The sequence below is a fragment of the Malaclemys terrapin genome, chromosome 2 (assembly GCF_027887155.1).
Source record: "Malaclemys terrapin pileata isolate rMalTer1 chromosome 2, rMalTer1.hap1, whole genome shotgun sequence".
Lineage (NCBI taxonomy): Eukaryota > Metazoa > Chordata > Testudines > Emydidae > Malaclemys > Malaclemys terrapin.
The window spans coordinates 43,739,189-43,756,576 of NC_071506.1; positions in this window are offsets into that span (position 1 = coordinate 43,739,189).

Below are 17,388 nucleotides of genomic sequence, written 5' to 3' on the forward strand. Positions count from 1 at the left end.
TCTGAACCAGGAGTAACTAGCACGCATGAGGCACCTTGCTGCCCTGAGCAATATTGAGAGCAGTTAGTACAGGATGGTAGGGTGGCAACATAATTGCTCGGCTGCAGTCAGAGACTGTGATGGGACAGAAAGAAGGGAGGAGCTGATGCATATGATCTTCTGATCCCCTGAGATGTTTTCTGACCCAGCCCCTCTCTGTTCCTTACACAAGGGCTGTGGAAGTTATTGCAATCCTAGGGCTGCCATAGTTCCAACAGAATGACCTGTGTGGAGAGGGGCATGCAGAGGCATTCTCTTAGAGGTCCTGAAATAAAAACTTCTGGTGAGGGTGGTGGGAGATGGGTGTTTTGCAGTGCTCCTTCCCTTTCAATTGTCCTGAGCACATGGGTGTCTTCATCCAGTGGGTCCTTCTCCTTTCCAATTGATAGTTGTTTCAGAGGTGTCAGATGGCTACCCAGGTAGGGGATCCATTCAGACAGTCTCCTTGGCTGTCAGCCTACTGGGGACCTGCAGTCAGTGTAACCCACATACCTCCTGGATGTGGTGTACTGTCTCATCTAGTGGCACTGAGACCACTTAGAGAGAGATTAATGAGTCTGCTCTACAGCCTTAGCTAAGGGTCATATGGCTTTTAGCTCATGCAGTAGAGCAGGGGTTCTCAAACTGGGGGTCAGGACCCCCCAGGGGGTCGCGAGGTTATTACATGGGGGTCACAAGCTGTCAGCCTCCACCTCAAACCCCGCTTTGCCTCTAGCATTTATAATGGTGTTAAATATATTTAAAAGTGTTTTTCTTTTATACGGGCGGTGGGAGTTCGCACTCAGAGGCTTGGTATGTGAAAGGGGTCACCAGTACAAAAGTTTGGGAACCACTGCAGTAGAGGCTCATGCACTAAGCTCCGGAGGCTTCCGGTTTGATTCTGCCCGCTGATGACCGGGGTCTGTCTGTGTTATATCAGGGTCAGTGAGAGAAGCACTGCTACTCCTGACATCACTCCTCTAACGCTGAGCAGTGGGAGGCAGAGTCACAGAGTTTGCCTTTGGAGGAGTGGTAGAATGGGGCAGTTGTGAAGCAGTTCTATGGCCACTGCTGCAATCTCCAGCCTCAAAAGTGCAATAGTACTCCACAGGCACAGAGCTCTGGGAAGGATCCCTGTCTACAGAGCAATAGGGCCAGGATTTATTTTGTCAGCTGTGGTTTGCTAATTTACTCCACTTATTATAACTAACCTCATACTTTAGGTGATGTGTAGAATGTATTTAATGTGTACCAGACCAATTGATACCTAGAGACCTTGCCACAGTGACCCTTACAGCAGCCAGCACTGCTCTCTTCTAGTCCTCCCCCAAAACACTATCCCAAACAAGGAAGAAGCAGCAGCACTGCCAAGCCCAAGCATTCAAAAGCCATTTGCTAGGCCCCCCAAATATCATGCAATTGGCCTAAAAGTCATGGGATTCAAAACATAAATGTTGCCTTCTAGTGTTGAAGTATTTAGGGTTCATGATTTCAAGCTTTTTCTCCTCAGCCATCAGGGTTAGAAACTTACCTCTCCCCCACCTTTAGTGAAAGCTGAGGGTCTCAGGTAAAATCCTGATTCCAGCAATTAGAAAAATGCCAAGCATCACAGGATTTATGATAGAATCATGAGAGTTTGCAACACCGGAGAAGATGTGGAGACTCTCTGAAGGCCTTTGGGGACCTTACTTTGCCTGTCTAATCAACCTAGGAGAAGCTCAGATATTACAGTGATGGGCATCAGTATAAAACCCATAGATACAAGTGCTGCAATGGCATAACCACTTATCATAGAATCAATCATAGAATCATAGAATATCAGGGTTGTAAGGGACCTCAGGAGGTCATCTAGTCCAACCCCCTGCTCAAAGCAGGACCAATCCCCAACTAAATCATCCCAGCCAGGGCTTTGTCAAGCCGGGCCTTAAAAACCTCCAAGGAAGGAGATTCCACCACCTCTCTAGGTAACCCATTCCAGTGCTTCACCACCCTCCTAGTGAAATAGTGTTTCCTAATATCCAACCTAGACCTCCCCCACTGCAACTTGAGACCATTGCTCCTTGTTCTGTCATCTGCCACCACTGAAAACAGCCGAGCTCCATCCTCTTTGGACCCCCCCCCCCCGGTAGTTAAAAGCAGCTATCAAATCCCCCCTCATTCTTCTCTTCTGGAGACTAAAAAATCCCAGTTCCCTCAGCCTCTCCTCATAAGTCATGTGGTCCAGCCCCCTAATCATTTTTGTTGCCCTCCGCTGGACTCTTTCCAATATTTCCACATCCTTCTTGTAGTGTGGGTCCCAAAACTGGACACAGTACTCCAGATGAGGCCTCACCAATGTCGCATAAAGGGGAATGATCACGTCCCTCGATCTGCTGGCAATGCCACTACTTATACAGCCCAAAATCCCATTAGCCTTTTTGACAACAAGCGCACACGGTTGACTCATATCCAGCTTCTCGTCCACTGTAACCTCTAGGTCCTTTTCTGCAGAACTGCTACCTAGCCATTTGGTCCCTAGTCTGTAACAGTGCATAGGATTCTTCCGTCCTGAGTGCAGGACTCTGCACTTGTCTTTGTTGAACCTCATCAGGTTTCTTTTGGCCCAATCCTCCAATTTGTCTAGGTCCCTCTGTATCTGATCCCTACCCTCCAGAGTATCTACCACGCCTCCCAGTTTAGTGTCATCTGCAAACTTGCTAAGAGTGCAGTCCACACCATCCTCCAGATCATTAATAAAGATATTAAACAAAACCGGCCCCAGGACCGACCCTTGGGGCACTCCGCTTGAAACCGGCTGCCAACTAGACATGGAGCCATTGATCACTACCCGTTGAGCCCGACGCTCTAGCCAGCTTTCTATCCACCTTATAGTCCATTCATCCAGCCCATACTTCTTTAACTTGGTGGCAAGAATACTGTGGGAGACCGTATCAAAAGCTTTGCTAAAGTCAAGGAATAACACATGCACTGCTTTCCCCTCATCCACAGAGCCAGTTATCTCATCATAGAAGGCAATTAGGTTAGTCAGGCACGACTTCCCCTTGGTGAATCCATGCTGACTGTTCCTGATCACTTTCCTCTCCTCTGAGTGTTTCATAATTGATTCCTTGAGGACCTGCTCCATGATTTTTCCAGGGACTGAGGTGAGGCTGACTGGCCTGTAGTTCCCCGGATCCTCCTTCTTCCCTTTTTTAAAGATGGGCACTACATTAGCCTTTTTCCAGTCATCCGGGACCTCCCCTGATCGCCATGAGTTTTCAAAGATGATGGCCAATGGCTCCACAATCACATCCGCCAACTCCTTTAGCACCCTCGGATGCATTGCATCCAGCCCCATGGATTTGTGCTCATCCAGTTTTTCTAAATAGTCCCGAACCACTTCTTTCTCCTCAGAGGGCTGGTCACTTCCACTTCAGTTTGAGTCCAGTGTCTATTGTTATAGACTGAGAGGGAGAAGAGAAAAAGGGCAAGAGCAATGGGTGGAAAATGCTTGTTAGCAAAGAAGAAGAGGGACTTGGCATGGCATCAAGAGACAAGAGCAGGGTAGGAGTCAAATACCTTGTGAATCAGAGCCAGAAGGACTACTGTCACTCCAGCAGCAACATTGACACTGAAACTCAACAACCTTAGACAACATCAGGCTGCCTCCTGGGCTCCACAAACATACACAGGTGTTCTATGTAGTTTCAAACTGTTTTTGAGTTTTGAATCTTTAAATAAATGACATTTTTTTGTTTGCCAACACACTTTTGCTCTATCCTACCGCAGAGTAGGATTCTGGCTTAATTTGATTGAAGTCAGTGGAGTGAAGGAAGGGTTTACCACAGTGCTCTTTGCCAAATTCTCTTCACCCTTCTATTGTGTAATATTTTTTGGCTAGCTTCCTGCACTCTGTGTCCCAGAGGTGGCTCATTTTGCTGATGCTGTATGTGCAACAGATAGTTTTTGGTAAATTGTTCTAGGATCCTTTGGGCTGAAAGGTGCTGTATAGAAGTAAAATAGTTCTCTGGATCCTTCGTATTTGGTGGTGTGCTACTATGACTCCTTGATATAAAAATTAAAAGGAATAAAAATGAAGGCTTCCATGTATACAGTTTAGTGCATGGAAATAATCAGCATAAGCAGAAAGAGTAATCTTTCACAGCAGCAATAATGTGTGGATGGCATATTGGTGACTTTCTGTATTGACTTGGCATCATTCCTGATAGCCTCCCTGTGACGGGGCACTCCCCTCTCTTCAGTGCCTCCTGTTGTCTGAGTGTGGTGCTGCAATCTTTCTAGGTTCTGGCACCCATGTAGGTTATTGCCTGGGCAGGTCTTCAGTGGCTCAGTCCTCTGGCCAACTCACACAGTCTAAAATGGACAAACTTCTTCCAGCGTTTTGGAGTCCAAAACCAAGCAAATGTCTTCTAATTCCGTGGCTTGAGCTGGATGCAGCCCCTCCTTCCTGAGTGGGCCTTCTCTCATCTGTCCTGTTTGGGCTCCATTAAGTCCAGCCCTTCTGCTCAGGCTTCTAAAGGAAACTTACCCTCTTCTCAGGGCTTAGTAAAGACTCCCACCAGAGCTGCCAGTCTGCCCTCACCAGGGCCTTCAGCTCTGTCTCTGGGGCCCTTTAAATCTAGCCCCTTTTCTTGAGAAAACTAGTCATGTGCCCTTTCCAGGGCTTAGGCCACTCCAGCGCTGGCTAGTGGGAGGATGCAGGCCCAACCCATTACTCCAGGTCCCAACCCAGGGAGCTACATACAGCAGCCACGTTCTGTCTCATTCAGGTTGCTGCTGCTGTTCTCTGGGCCTTTTCTCATGTAGCCCTTTTCTCTTCACCCTTACCTCAGGTCTGAAGTTCTCAAATCCTTTTCCTTCTCACTGCATGCAGGTACCACCAGAACCATCTTCTGATTCTCTTCTTGAGTCCCGGTGACCAGCAAGGAGCTTACTTGCTCACTCACTCCTCTGGTCCCAGCCACGGACTGAGCTACTCAGGCCCTGCAGCTCCTGTCTAGACAGGCTTGGAAGACCCACTGCTCCTTTCCTTGGGCAGGGTATATTAGGGGGGCCTCCAGCAGGGTGCTCAAAGGGCCTGATACCCAGCATCACTCCTCTTTGACCTTTCCCTAGATGCATTAAAGCTACCATCCATGTCTGCACGCAGAGTGTAGTTGGCAGCCGCAGAAAATTACCTGGTTCCCTGCTGGTTACTGTGATTTTGAAATATTTTGTTTGACTGGTGCAAAGTCATTTTACTGGAGGATTGATACCTTGGTCCTTTTTTGGTCTCCATTTTCCTTTCCACTTCTGATATAACAAATTTGCTCTGAGACATCAGAAAAGATTTAAGGTGAGAATCAGGCCCTATGACATTGGTATAGCTCCACCGACTTCAAGACAGCTACTCTTGATTTATCCCAGTGTGAGCGAGAGGAGAATCAAGGCCCTAATATTGAACATAATTCATATTCACCCTCCCTTTGATAGTATCACAGTCTGTTTTTGAATGCTTATGTTTTCTTAATAATCAATCTAGGAATCTATATGCATTGGACTCAGTAATACCACTCCAATGGTGTTTGCCAAATTCTTTGCGATTTCACATTAACTCTGCTTTTCAGTCAAATAAAAAAGCATATTTAGTGTGTACCTATATCAGCTGTTTCTCTGAGAACGGGGCCTTTGATAACTCTGAGGGGGAAATCTAATTGCGTTCCCCACCCCCACATCATTTACATAACTCAGATTGATGAGATAGGAAGGAAAGTGTTTACAATGCAAGAAGATAGGAATTTTGGGATTTAAATAGGAAGCAAATCAAAATGAGCTGTCTGAGATAATTATGAAACACATACTTCATATGTTTTCATTAGATATTGGTATTATACTACACAAGGCAAAGGAGTTTGATTAAGCTACAGCTCAGTATATAAATGTATGCATAAATTACCCAGAAAGCAGTTAGTTCATTATCTTTCAAGAACTCAGCTGGGGGGCTAAGTAAGATTTTACTCTCTAAATGTATTTGGATTAACAAATTGGACAAGAATAAAACCCATGACTGTCTGGAGATGAGGGGAGTAGAGGAATGGGCTAGGACAGAGGTCCCCAAACCGTGGTGCACTCCCCCTAGGGGTGTGTGGAGGAATGTTTTGTGGAGGCACAGCAGGAGCGACACCCAGCCCTGTTCTGCCCCAAGCCCTGCTCCGGGCCAGCCCTGCACCGGGCCAGCCCCCATGGAGGTGAAGAGGGAGTACCACCCAGTCCCACTTTGCTCCCAGCTGCGGCCGCAGCCCTGGCCGCCGGCCCCCACTGCGGCCGGACTATAGCTCCGTTCCTGGCCCTGGCCCTGGCCCTGGCCCCAGCCCTGCCCCCATCTGCGGCTCTGTTCCCAGTCCCAGACCCGCCCCCATCTGCAGCCACGAGCCTCAGCCCCCTTATTCCTGTTTGCAACCCCTACCTCCAGGAGCTGCAGCCCCACTCCTGAACCTGGCTCTCGGTTGGGGGAGTGGACAAGGGTAAGGGGGGGGGCATAAAACCGTGAATAGTTTGGGGACCACTGGGCTAGGAAGTGGAAAATGACAAGGGATTAAAGTCACTCTTAATTTATGCCAGTGTCTCTCATCAAACTCCAAGGCACAGGGACTCCGGGAGTAGAAAGCTCTCTGAGGGGGAGATTGAAGCTGTAGAATGTGTTGGGCATCCTCACTCCTCAGTTTCATCTCCACCATGGAGTGCAGGCCACCACTGAAGCCCAAAAGATGGAGTTGCACTTGCTGGGCAACAGATGTGGCCAGGGGATAATCTGATTTAGCAAAGCCCTTTTGCAACCTCCCCAAACAGACACAAGAGCTGTCCTCTTTGAGGGAGCCAGTGGCAGTAATAAATTCCAAGCCACAATTCACAGAAGTGAATTCCTTTCTAAAGTGAAGTGAGACTGACTGATATAAGCAGGTGGAATTTGCTTTCCTCTGTTTACGGGGGAGGTATAATGCATTGATGGTGATGATGGTGAATATAGATGGGACTAAAGGACAAGTAAAAGCAAAGGAAACCATCCATATTGTGGCCTGGACTGACAACTATTTGCATGCATTGTTACGGTCTGTTGAATCATTTGGATTTTAAAGACTTTCCAGATGCATATCAGACTTTATACTGAATCTAAGGTTTAATTCACTTTATTATTCTTGGTTAGATCAGAGACTGGTTTCAAAGCTGGTCCTTCCCAACATTTTCAGTGGCCCATAGTGGGGCTTACTCCAGCCTTAGAACTAGACCAACATTTTCAAGCTTGGGAGACTGACAATAGGGAGCTAAATTCTTATTTTGGTACCTAAATAAGAGGCTTGACTTTAAGGATTGCTGAGCACCTATAGCTCCCATGAAAATCAGCTTTGTATGTAGTCACTCCTGTTGGCTGCCAAAGACTTAGCAGAGACAAAAACAGTTCTGGGGATTGGGATTAATGTAGTGCAGAAGGCTCTGCAATTCGGCACACCAGAGCTCTTTTCTTTTGCTTTGGAATTTCTGCTGACCTGCCCACGTGATGGGATAGATTCATTGAGCCATTAGCAATTATCTTTGAAAAGTCATGGAAGATGGGAGACATTCCAGAAGACTGAAAAAGAGCAAATATAGTGCCCATCTATAAAAAGGGAAATAAGGACAACACAGGGAATTACAGACCAGTCAGCTTAACTTCTGTACCCGGAAAGATAATGGAGCAAATAATTAAGAAATCAGTTTGCAAACACCTAGAAGATAATGAGGTGATACGTAACAATCAGCATGGATTTGTGAAGAACAAATCATGTCAAACCATCGTGATAGCTTTTTTTGACAGGGTAACAAACCTTGTGGATAGGGGGAAAGCGGTAGATGTGGTATATCTTGACTTTAGTAAGGCTTTTGATACTGTCTTGCATGACCTTCTCATAAACAAACTAGGGAAATACAACCTAGATGGAGCTAGGTGGGTGCATAACTGGTTGGAAAATCGTTCCCAGAGATTAGTTATCAGTGGTTCACAGTCATGCTGGAAGAGCATAACGAGTGGGGTCCCACAGGGATTGGTTCTGGGTCTGGTTCTGTTCAATGTATTCATCAATGATTTAGCTAATGGTATAGAGAGTAAACTTATAAAGTTTGCGGATGATACCAAGCTAGAAGTGGTTGCAAGTGCTAGGATTGTGTAATTGAAGGCTAGGATTGTAATTCAAAATGATCTGGGCAGACTGGAGAAATGGTCTGAAGTAAATAGGATGAAATTCAATAAGGACAAATGCAAAATACATCATTTAGGAAGGAACAATCAGTTGCACACATACAAAATGGGAAATGACTGCCTAGGAAGAAGCACTGCGGAAAGGGATCTGGGGATCATAGTGGACCACAAGCTTCATATGAATCAACAGTGTAACACTGTTGCAGAAAAAGCGAACATCATTCTGGGATGTATTAGCAGGAGTATAGTAAGCAAGACACGAGAAGTAATTTTTCCACTCTAGTCCGCACTGATTAGGCTTCAACTGGAGTATTATGTCCAGTTCTGAGCACCACATTTCAGAAAAGATGTGGGCAAATTGGAGGAAATCCAGAGAAGAGCAACAAAAATGATTAAAGATCTAGAAAACATGACCTATGAGGGAAGATTGAAAAAATTGGGTTTGTTTAGTCTGTAGAAGAGAAGACTGAGAAGGGACATGATAACAATTTTCAAGTACATAAAAGATTGTTACAGGGAGGAGGGAGAAAAAATGTTCTTCTTAACCTCTGAGGATAGGACAAGAAGCAATGAGCTTAAATTGCAGCAAGGGTGGTTTAGGTTGGACATTAGGAAAAACTGTCAGCGTGATTAAGCACTGGAATAAATTGCCGAGGGAGGTTGTGAAATCTCCATCATTGGGGATTTTTAAAAGCAAGTTAGACAAACACCTGTCAGGGATGATTTAGATAATTCTTAGTCCTGCCTTGAGTGCAGGGGACTGGACTAGATGATCTCTCGAGGTCCCTTCCAGTTCTGCGATTCTATGATTGTTGGCTTTGTGGACAGATCTCAGCACATATCTGTAATTAAAATTTTTCTGATGAAGTTTCCTCTTGATGTTTGGTGTTTTTTTTTTTTTTTTTTTTTTGTATGAACAGATCAGGATTTTCTGAGTTTTCTTCATCATTCACACTTAGTAATTTTATCTAGTTCTCTGTGTACTGTACACTGTGCGGTATTATAATTGGAGAAGGGTCCCAACTAGAATTCATGGTCTGACTTGTCTGAATTTCAGATTAGTTTCTCACAACTAGACTCATTTTGAATGATAAGGTGAAGGAATCATCTGATGAAATTCTATGGCAGGAATTCTGTGCTAGGGGTTAGAATAGATGATCTTTATGTCCTTCCAGCATTAAACATCTATGGAAGTGTTCTAAATATCTTCTAGAATATTTTTCTCTGTTTTATGTTCTCTAGGCCTGATTGATGCATTTTATCGTTTAATGCGAAGTATGTCTGGAAACTGTGACAGACCCAGACCAGTGGGGTACAGAAGTATGGTAGAGGGCAAATATACTGGTCACTGGATGAGTAGTTTTCTGTTCCCTGAGTGACCAGAGCAGGGGCTGCACTAGAGTAATTAGGGACCTGCTAGAACCAGTTAAGGCAGGCAGGCTAATTAGGACACCTGGAGCCAATTAAGAAGAAGCTGCTAGAATCAATTAAGGCAGGCTAATCAGGGCATGTGGGTTTTAAAAGGAGCTCACTTCAGTTTGTGGTGTGAGTGTGAGGAGCTGGGAGTAAGAGGCACAAGGAGCTGAGAGTGAGAGGATGTGCTGCTGGAGGACTGAGGAGCACAAGCATTATCAGACACCAGGAGGAAGGTCCTGTGGTGAGAATAAAGAAGGTGTTTGGAGGAGGCCATGGGGAAGTAGCTCAGGGAGTTGTAGCTGTCATGCAGCTGTTACAGGAGGCACTATAGACAGCTGCAGTCCACGGGGCCCTGGGCTGGAATCCGGAGTAGAGGGCGGGCCCGGGTTCCCCCCAAACCTCCCAATTGACCTGGACTGTGGGTTCTTCCAGAGGGGAAGGTCTCTGGGCTGTTCCCCAACCCACATGAGGTGAATCTCTGAGGCAAGAAAATCCTCCAATAAGCGCAGAACCTACCAAGATAGAGGAGAAACTTTGTCACAAAACTTAACTTCTCTCACTGAATGGTTTGTGGTAACACAAATCATTCAGCAATAATTATTCTTACATTCTAATAGTTCACTGAATTTGACCTAATTTCTCCAGTATTACTAAGTGTGTATTTCATTCTACATATTGGTGCTTCAACGGGAGCCGGGTTCTTTTAAACACACCTCCCCCCTCCCTGGCTTTTCAAGGTTGGTGATAATGGATTTTTACATCCTCTCATCATATAATTTGCTGATGCTCTCCATTTTATTCTGAGGAGTGTTCACATTTAATACACATTCAAACATTATGGTTCAAATCATTATGGTTCAATATCATTCAAATACTGAATTGTAGTACCAAGGTCATCCAAACTTTTTTGCATGATTTTTTTTTAATGACTGCTATACACACTGTCACCATTTTTAGAATTTAATCCCAAAACACCTGAGATCTTCCACGTATTCTTTGTTTTTTATTGTCTGACTACTGGGGATAAGTTTTCCCCCTTTTGTCATTCATCTCTTTACATTTCTTCACATGGAATTACAAGACAATGATCTGTTTATGCCTCTCATGTATTATCTGTTTCAATTTTAATCAACTCAGCTTTTGTATTGACTGCCCTGCTCCTAGGTTTGTATCATCAGCAAATTCCATTGACTTACTAAACAATCCTTTGATAAATAAAACCAACAAATTTAGCTCTAGCAATGGCCCTTGTGACACTCCACTAATCTCTTCTCTCTCTAGTTCATTCAGATGTCCATTGTCTTTGAGATCCAGACCAGTTCTATGTTTGCTTATATAACTTATTCATATATCGTACATACAAATTTTTCAAATTACTATTTTATGGAGAACTGTATCACAAATATTGCTAATTTACAGTTACATTCCCCTGCCTCCAGAGACCATGTGATAGACCATGTGGTGGTGATGGTGAATATAGATGAGACTAAAGGACAAGTAAAAGCAAAGGAAACCATCCATATTGCTGTCTGGAGTGGCTCACCACTGTGAGTGCCCATCTCAGGTCAGACTGTCAGAAAACAAGGGCAGGCACCCCAAACTGGTGGTATGTTCTATAATTAGATTTCACCAAGTCAGTAACAAATGTGAACTCCTGGATCACTATACCAGTCTTACCCTCTAGTCACAGACAGTTGTCATCCAGCCTATTTTGACACCCAGACAAAGTGAACTTTGTGATTAAAGGTTATTAAAATCAAATAATCACACTGCATCAGGTTGCTTCTAGTCCCAAAGGACCAGCCACTTACCCCAGATCAATTGATACTTCAGTTCAAAGACAACGCTGGCAGACAATTCTATAGTAAACTATAGATTTATTAGCTAAGAAAAAATTAGAGCTACTGAGAGGTTAAAGAGGGCAAAATATAATAACAGGTAAATCACAGTCTATAATTCCAAATGGTGGCAGTGGTGTGATAAACTGCCAGTTTCCCAAAAGTCTTTCAGGGCTACCCAGAACAAATCTGGGGATTTCCATCTGGTACACTTTCCTGTAAGAGTACAAACAGTGCAGAGATAAAGGATCTTTCTTTGAATCCATATTTATATCTTCTTCTCACAGAAGACAAGCTGACAGTCTCTCTATCCACATAGGCTTTCCTTTGATGACCATGCGTGAGGAATGCTCTTAGACTTTTGACCTCTGACCATATACATAATGGCCACTTGCTGGAAATTAGCATTTTATGTTAAAGCTCGTATGTCCTTCATTAACGTTTCACAAGATTTAGTGAGTGGGTAATTTAGTTGCAAAGGTATTTGCCATATAAATGTTTTCTATTACATTATGACAGGAATAGATATGTGAAAACAATGTAAGTAACATTCCAGTAGTTTTCATGAAGTTTAAACATCTGATTACACACTAATACATTTAACAATTATATTGATCTATCCTAAGAGCAAGTAAATTGGCCTGAATACACTCTTACATCTAACAATTGCTTTTGATCTATATTAATACACAAATGAACTGGCCTGTGGCCCTGATCTGACCTGGTTTGCCAGCATCACAATAGGTTTGCTAAGTCCTTCAGAAATTTGATCAGTGTTTCGCAGATTCATAAATCAAGACCAGAATGGACATGTAGTCTGACCTCTTGCATTACACAGGCAATAGAATTTCATCCAGTGATTCCCACATCAAGTGAAAAAAACCTTCTTGTTGAACTAGTGTGGTTCTTTTAGATATCCAGTCTTGATATCAAGTAATGGAGAATCCATTACATCTGTTGGTCAATTTTTTTCCAATGGGTAATTGCGCTCACTCTTAAAAATGTGCATCTTATTTCCAGTAAGAATTTCTCTAACTTCAGCCTCCATCCACTGTATCTAGTTATGCCCCTGTCCATTACATTAAACAGCTCTCTTTCAGAAATCATTTCCCTATGTAGAGACTGTGGAAAACTAATCTCTTAACCTTTTCTTGGATAAGCTAAATAGACTGAGCTCCTTAAGTCCTTCACCAGCCAGTAGGAGCAGCTGCAGAAGAAGCCAAAGCAGGGATCTCTAGATGTTCACAGTATGTCTACACAGCATTTTGGAGTGAGCCTCACAGCCCAAGTCAACACACTTGGGCTTAGTGGGCTCACCTAGTGCTCAAAAAACAGCTGCATAGACAGCATTTTGAAGTTGCAGCTTGATCTAGAGCTCAATCTCTGAATCATAGGGAGGGGGTGGGCTTCAGAGTCTAAGCTCTAGCCCGAGCTGCAACTTCAAAGTGCTATATTTAGAGCACTAGTGAGAGCCCAGCTAGTCCATGCCTGTCGACCTGGACTGGGAGGCTCATTCCAAAGAGCTGTGTAGGCGTACCTGCAGAACTTGCTAATTCTGACTGTAGTTTCTCTTCCCTGTGCTATTTCCTGTTTCCCAGTCCTCCTCTTGCACTCCCTCACAATCGCTTCATCTCAGCTTCACTCCATACCTGCCCCTCTTACCCTCTTCTCTCCTGCCCTGTCCGCCTCAAACCCTTCCCTTCCATGTCCCCCGTCCCTTCACTTTTCTTTCCATTTAGTCAGTGGCTTTCTAGCTCAACCTACCCAAACAAAACAAAACAAACTTGTGGCACTAACATGACATTTCTTGCCATCACATAGTTCACTTTCTGTGTTTTACCCCTTTCCCCCAACCTGTGTCTGTTTGGACTACTTCAATTGTGAGATCTTCAGGGCAGGGACTGTCTGCTACTCTGGATTTGTACCACACTTAGCAAAATGGGACTCCATTCTTGTTTGGGCCTTAGGCACTACTGTAATAAAGATAATTAATACTACTAATAATAATGTTCTCTAGTCCTCACAGCATTCTCGTGCTTATTCTCTGAGCCCACCACAATTTTTCAGTATCTTTAAGTGCAGATGGCATAAGAACGGCCATATTGGGTCAGACCAAAGGTCCATCTAGCCCAGTATCCTGTCGTCCGATGTGGCCAATTCCAGATACTTCACAGGGATTGAACAGAACAGGTAATCATCAAGTGGGGGAGGGATAGCTCAGTGGTTTGAGCATTGGCCTGCTAAACCCAGGGTTGTGAGTTCAATTCTCGAGGGGGCCATTTAGGAGTTTGGGGATTTAGTTCAGGATTGGTCCTGCTTTGATAAACAAAAGAAGTAGTATTTTTCAATTCACCTTATACAAGTCCACTCAGTCTTACTTCCTGTTCACCCAGTTGCTAAGACAAAGAAGTTTGTTTACATTTGCAGGATATAATGCTCCCTGCTTCTTGTTTACAGTGTCACCAGAAAGTGAGAACAGGCAATCATGTAGCACTGTTGTAGCTGACGTTGCAAGATATTTATGTGCCAGATGTGCTAAACTTTCAGATGCCGCTTCATGCTCATAGGCTCTAAGTTTTACATTGTTTTGTTTTTGAGTACAGTTATGTACAAAAAAATAATTCTACATTTGTAAGTTGCACTTTCACAATAAAGAGATTGCACTATAGTACTTGCATGAGGTTAATTGAAAAAAACTATTTTTTTGTTTATCTTTTTTACAGTGCAAATATTTGTAATAAAAAATAATAGTATAAAGTGAGCACCGTATATGCTGTATTCTGAGTTGCAAATGAAATCAATATATTTGAAAATGTAGAAATACCTCTAAAAATATTTATAATAAATTTAAATTGGTATTCTATTATCATTTAACAGTGTGATTAAAACTGCGATTAATTGTGATTATTTTTAATAATTTGATAGCCCTAATTATGAGCATTCTAATTGAAGTAATAACTGTCACCTTATTCTTTTGTTGGTAAGCTTTTCCAAAATTTTCTCTAATCTTTTCCCATATTTTCATACAATAGTTTCTTTACTTGATTAATTTTTCCAGTGTTGTCTCCAGTAAAGGTTATAGGCCTATACTTTTCACAGTCGAATCTAGATCTCTTTTTAAAAAAGCTGGTGTAAAATTTTATTAAAATGTCTCTATTTTAAAGAGGTTTTAATACAGTATACCTGGTAATATATCTGCTCTTTTTTTCCCTTCAGAATTATGGGATAGATCTTCTCTGGTGCTGGGAATTAATGTAAGCTTTCTGATTTCATACTTGCTTTAATTTCATCTTTGTGGTCCTGATTTATTTCAGTATATTTTCTTCCTCCCATGGAAAATATATGTCTAATTATTTCTCTATCTTTCATGAATATGGAAGCAACAAATTCATTTTATTTTTCTACAACATCAACCTTTTCCACCAATATATTATACCAGCCATCACTTAAAGCCCTCATTGATCTCTTTTTTCTTTTATGTCTTCCCATTTATCTTAATCTCTCATTCACTTTTCTTTTCATTCTTCTCCTTACTTTTTTTTCATGTTCACACTCTCCCCATCATACTTATAATCTTTCTAGTCCTCCCCTGTGCCTGATGTTTTACCTTGTGCTTACCTTTGATTACTTTTGGTACTTTTGTTCATCACACATTGAATGAATTGTTACACACTTTTGGGCTTGCTTGCTCCTACTGTATTTATTGCTCTAGATATAAATTGACGATCTCCATGCACTGAATATCGTTGAACATTTGTCATTTCCTCTCCATATTCCTGTCTTGCATTCCTTTATCCTGCTCAGTTTGTTCAATTCCCCAGCCTTTTTGATTTCTGTAACACCTGGCCTCTTCTGAATCAGTTATCTACATCTAGGTAATACTTCTCAGCCCTCTCCCTTTATTATCTTTGGTTTACATTCATAGAGCCAAAGTGTGGCCAGCCCCTGTGTGAATTTGTAAGGGATAGAGCGCAAAAAGCCTCCCACTATAAGCCCTAACAGGGGCCAGCCATTGACTGGGGAGCACAGGGCCTGTTCTCTGTTAGTGTTCCTCAATGTGCTAGCTGTTGAAAGTGGATGGGGTGAGGGCAAGGCAGTGGCAGATCTGACCTGGTGCATAACTTACCCTTAAGCTTCTCCAAGCATGGAGGAGCTTGTGTGAATTCCCATGACTCTTTCTGAAGAATTCTGGCTGAATCGGTCAGAAGTCCTTTTCGGTCATTCATGGTCCTTCCATACCCCCTCTAATGTGGCTATGCCAGCAAAAGGTAGAAGCTTCTTCATGATAATTATAATGTATTTTTAATTCCTCCCACTGTTTCCTATCCAGTTTACCTCAGACACTTATTAAAATGTATGACTATTCCTCTGTCTTCCATTCCCTCCATTTCTTTATGCACCAGTAGTGCCCAAAGTTCTGCAGCACAGGAACCCTAAATCAGTTATTTATTTCCAAATGTTCATGGCTTCTCCTCTTAAAATAGGATTGGATTCAAAATCACTTTAAATATTTTTGCCTTCTTCCCTGCTCAGGTTCTGGCTGGCCTTTCAGGGTAGACTAGCAGATGTAAAATGACTGGGTGATACCATAAGACAAGCCTAAAGAGACTGTGTAATTTGCTGGGGGAAGGATAGCCAGGGGCATTCACATGAGAAAGTCATTGGGTGCAGTCTGGTGCATTCTAAAAGTGAAATCTTGCCTCCATTGACACCAATGGCAAAACTCTCATTGATTTAAAAATGGCTGGTAGTCCACCCAAGTGCAAAAACTGCATCAACCTCCTCCACGGTCGCACAGAGTTGTCTGTGGCACACAAGGCCCCCTGCAGAGAAGTCTTTGTTGACTTCCTGAGGGCTCTGGTCCCCAGTTATTGTAGCCCTTAAGGAGTCACTATGCTTGATTACAGAGCCCCTATTGATTTTTCACTTTTCCATCATATTTGGGTAAGAACACACTGCCAAATAAATTTTGCATGGCTCCATTTTTCCTCTTCCTCTCGCTTCTCACTTTTGCATTTAGATACCTCCGAAATTTCCCCCGAGTGACTTAATTTTTCTCTTTCCCCATTCTAAGCCTTGTTTTCTATTTAATAAGTTTTGTGCTCAGTAATCCCTTTTGTTTGTTAGCTGCTTCTTCCTTCTAGTACTTGTGTAAGTTCCCTCTCTACGCTTAGACCATGTCCCATAATTATTTATTATTATGGCGTTTGTTTGGATTTTGGTAATGTCCACAGGGTGCTGTGTGCAGTCTGAGCACATTGTAAGACCCAATCCCTTCCTCAAAATGCTTACAAATGTAACCCTTCTTCCAGGTGGAACCAGCAGCAACCAGGGCTGGGTTCAATACCTAGGGATTCCTTTTCAACAGTACAACACAGAACTGGCTCGATCCCCCACCCACTAACCTGGGAAAATTGCACACCACCCAGGTGTGCCTATGAGAGGCAATACTTCCACACTTGCCAGCACAGAGTCTGAGTGTAAAAAATAAACTTTTAATGAAAGGAGGGAAGTCATCCAAGATTAATTAGGGAAAATTCCGCAAGCAGGATTCATAAACATAAAACTGTGAGCAGGACACTCACCCCAGAGTGTGTGAGGTAGAGTTTTCTGCCTCATCTTCTTGAGTTCTACAACCAAAAGTTCCTTTTCTGTGCCCCTCTCAGCTCCCTCCCCATAGCCCACTCATAATGGGTGTCCTTGGTCAGTGAGGACCCAGGGTTCAGAAATGCATCTGTGTGAGTTCACCTTTCACCTGGGGAAGAAGACACCCAGCTTACTCCGCCATCTGAGCATTTGCTCTGGCTGGACTCCTTGCCAGCTGCTGCTCCTCACTGCTCTGCCACCCACTGTTCCTTGCCACCTTGCCACCCTGCCAGCCGCTGTTCCTCGCTGCCTCCCGCT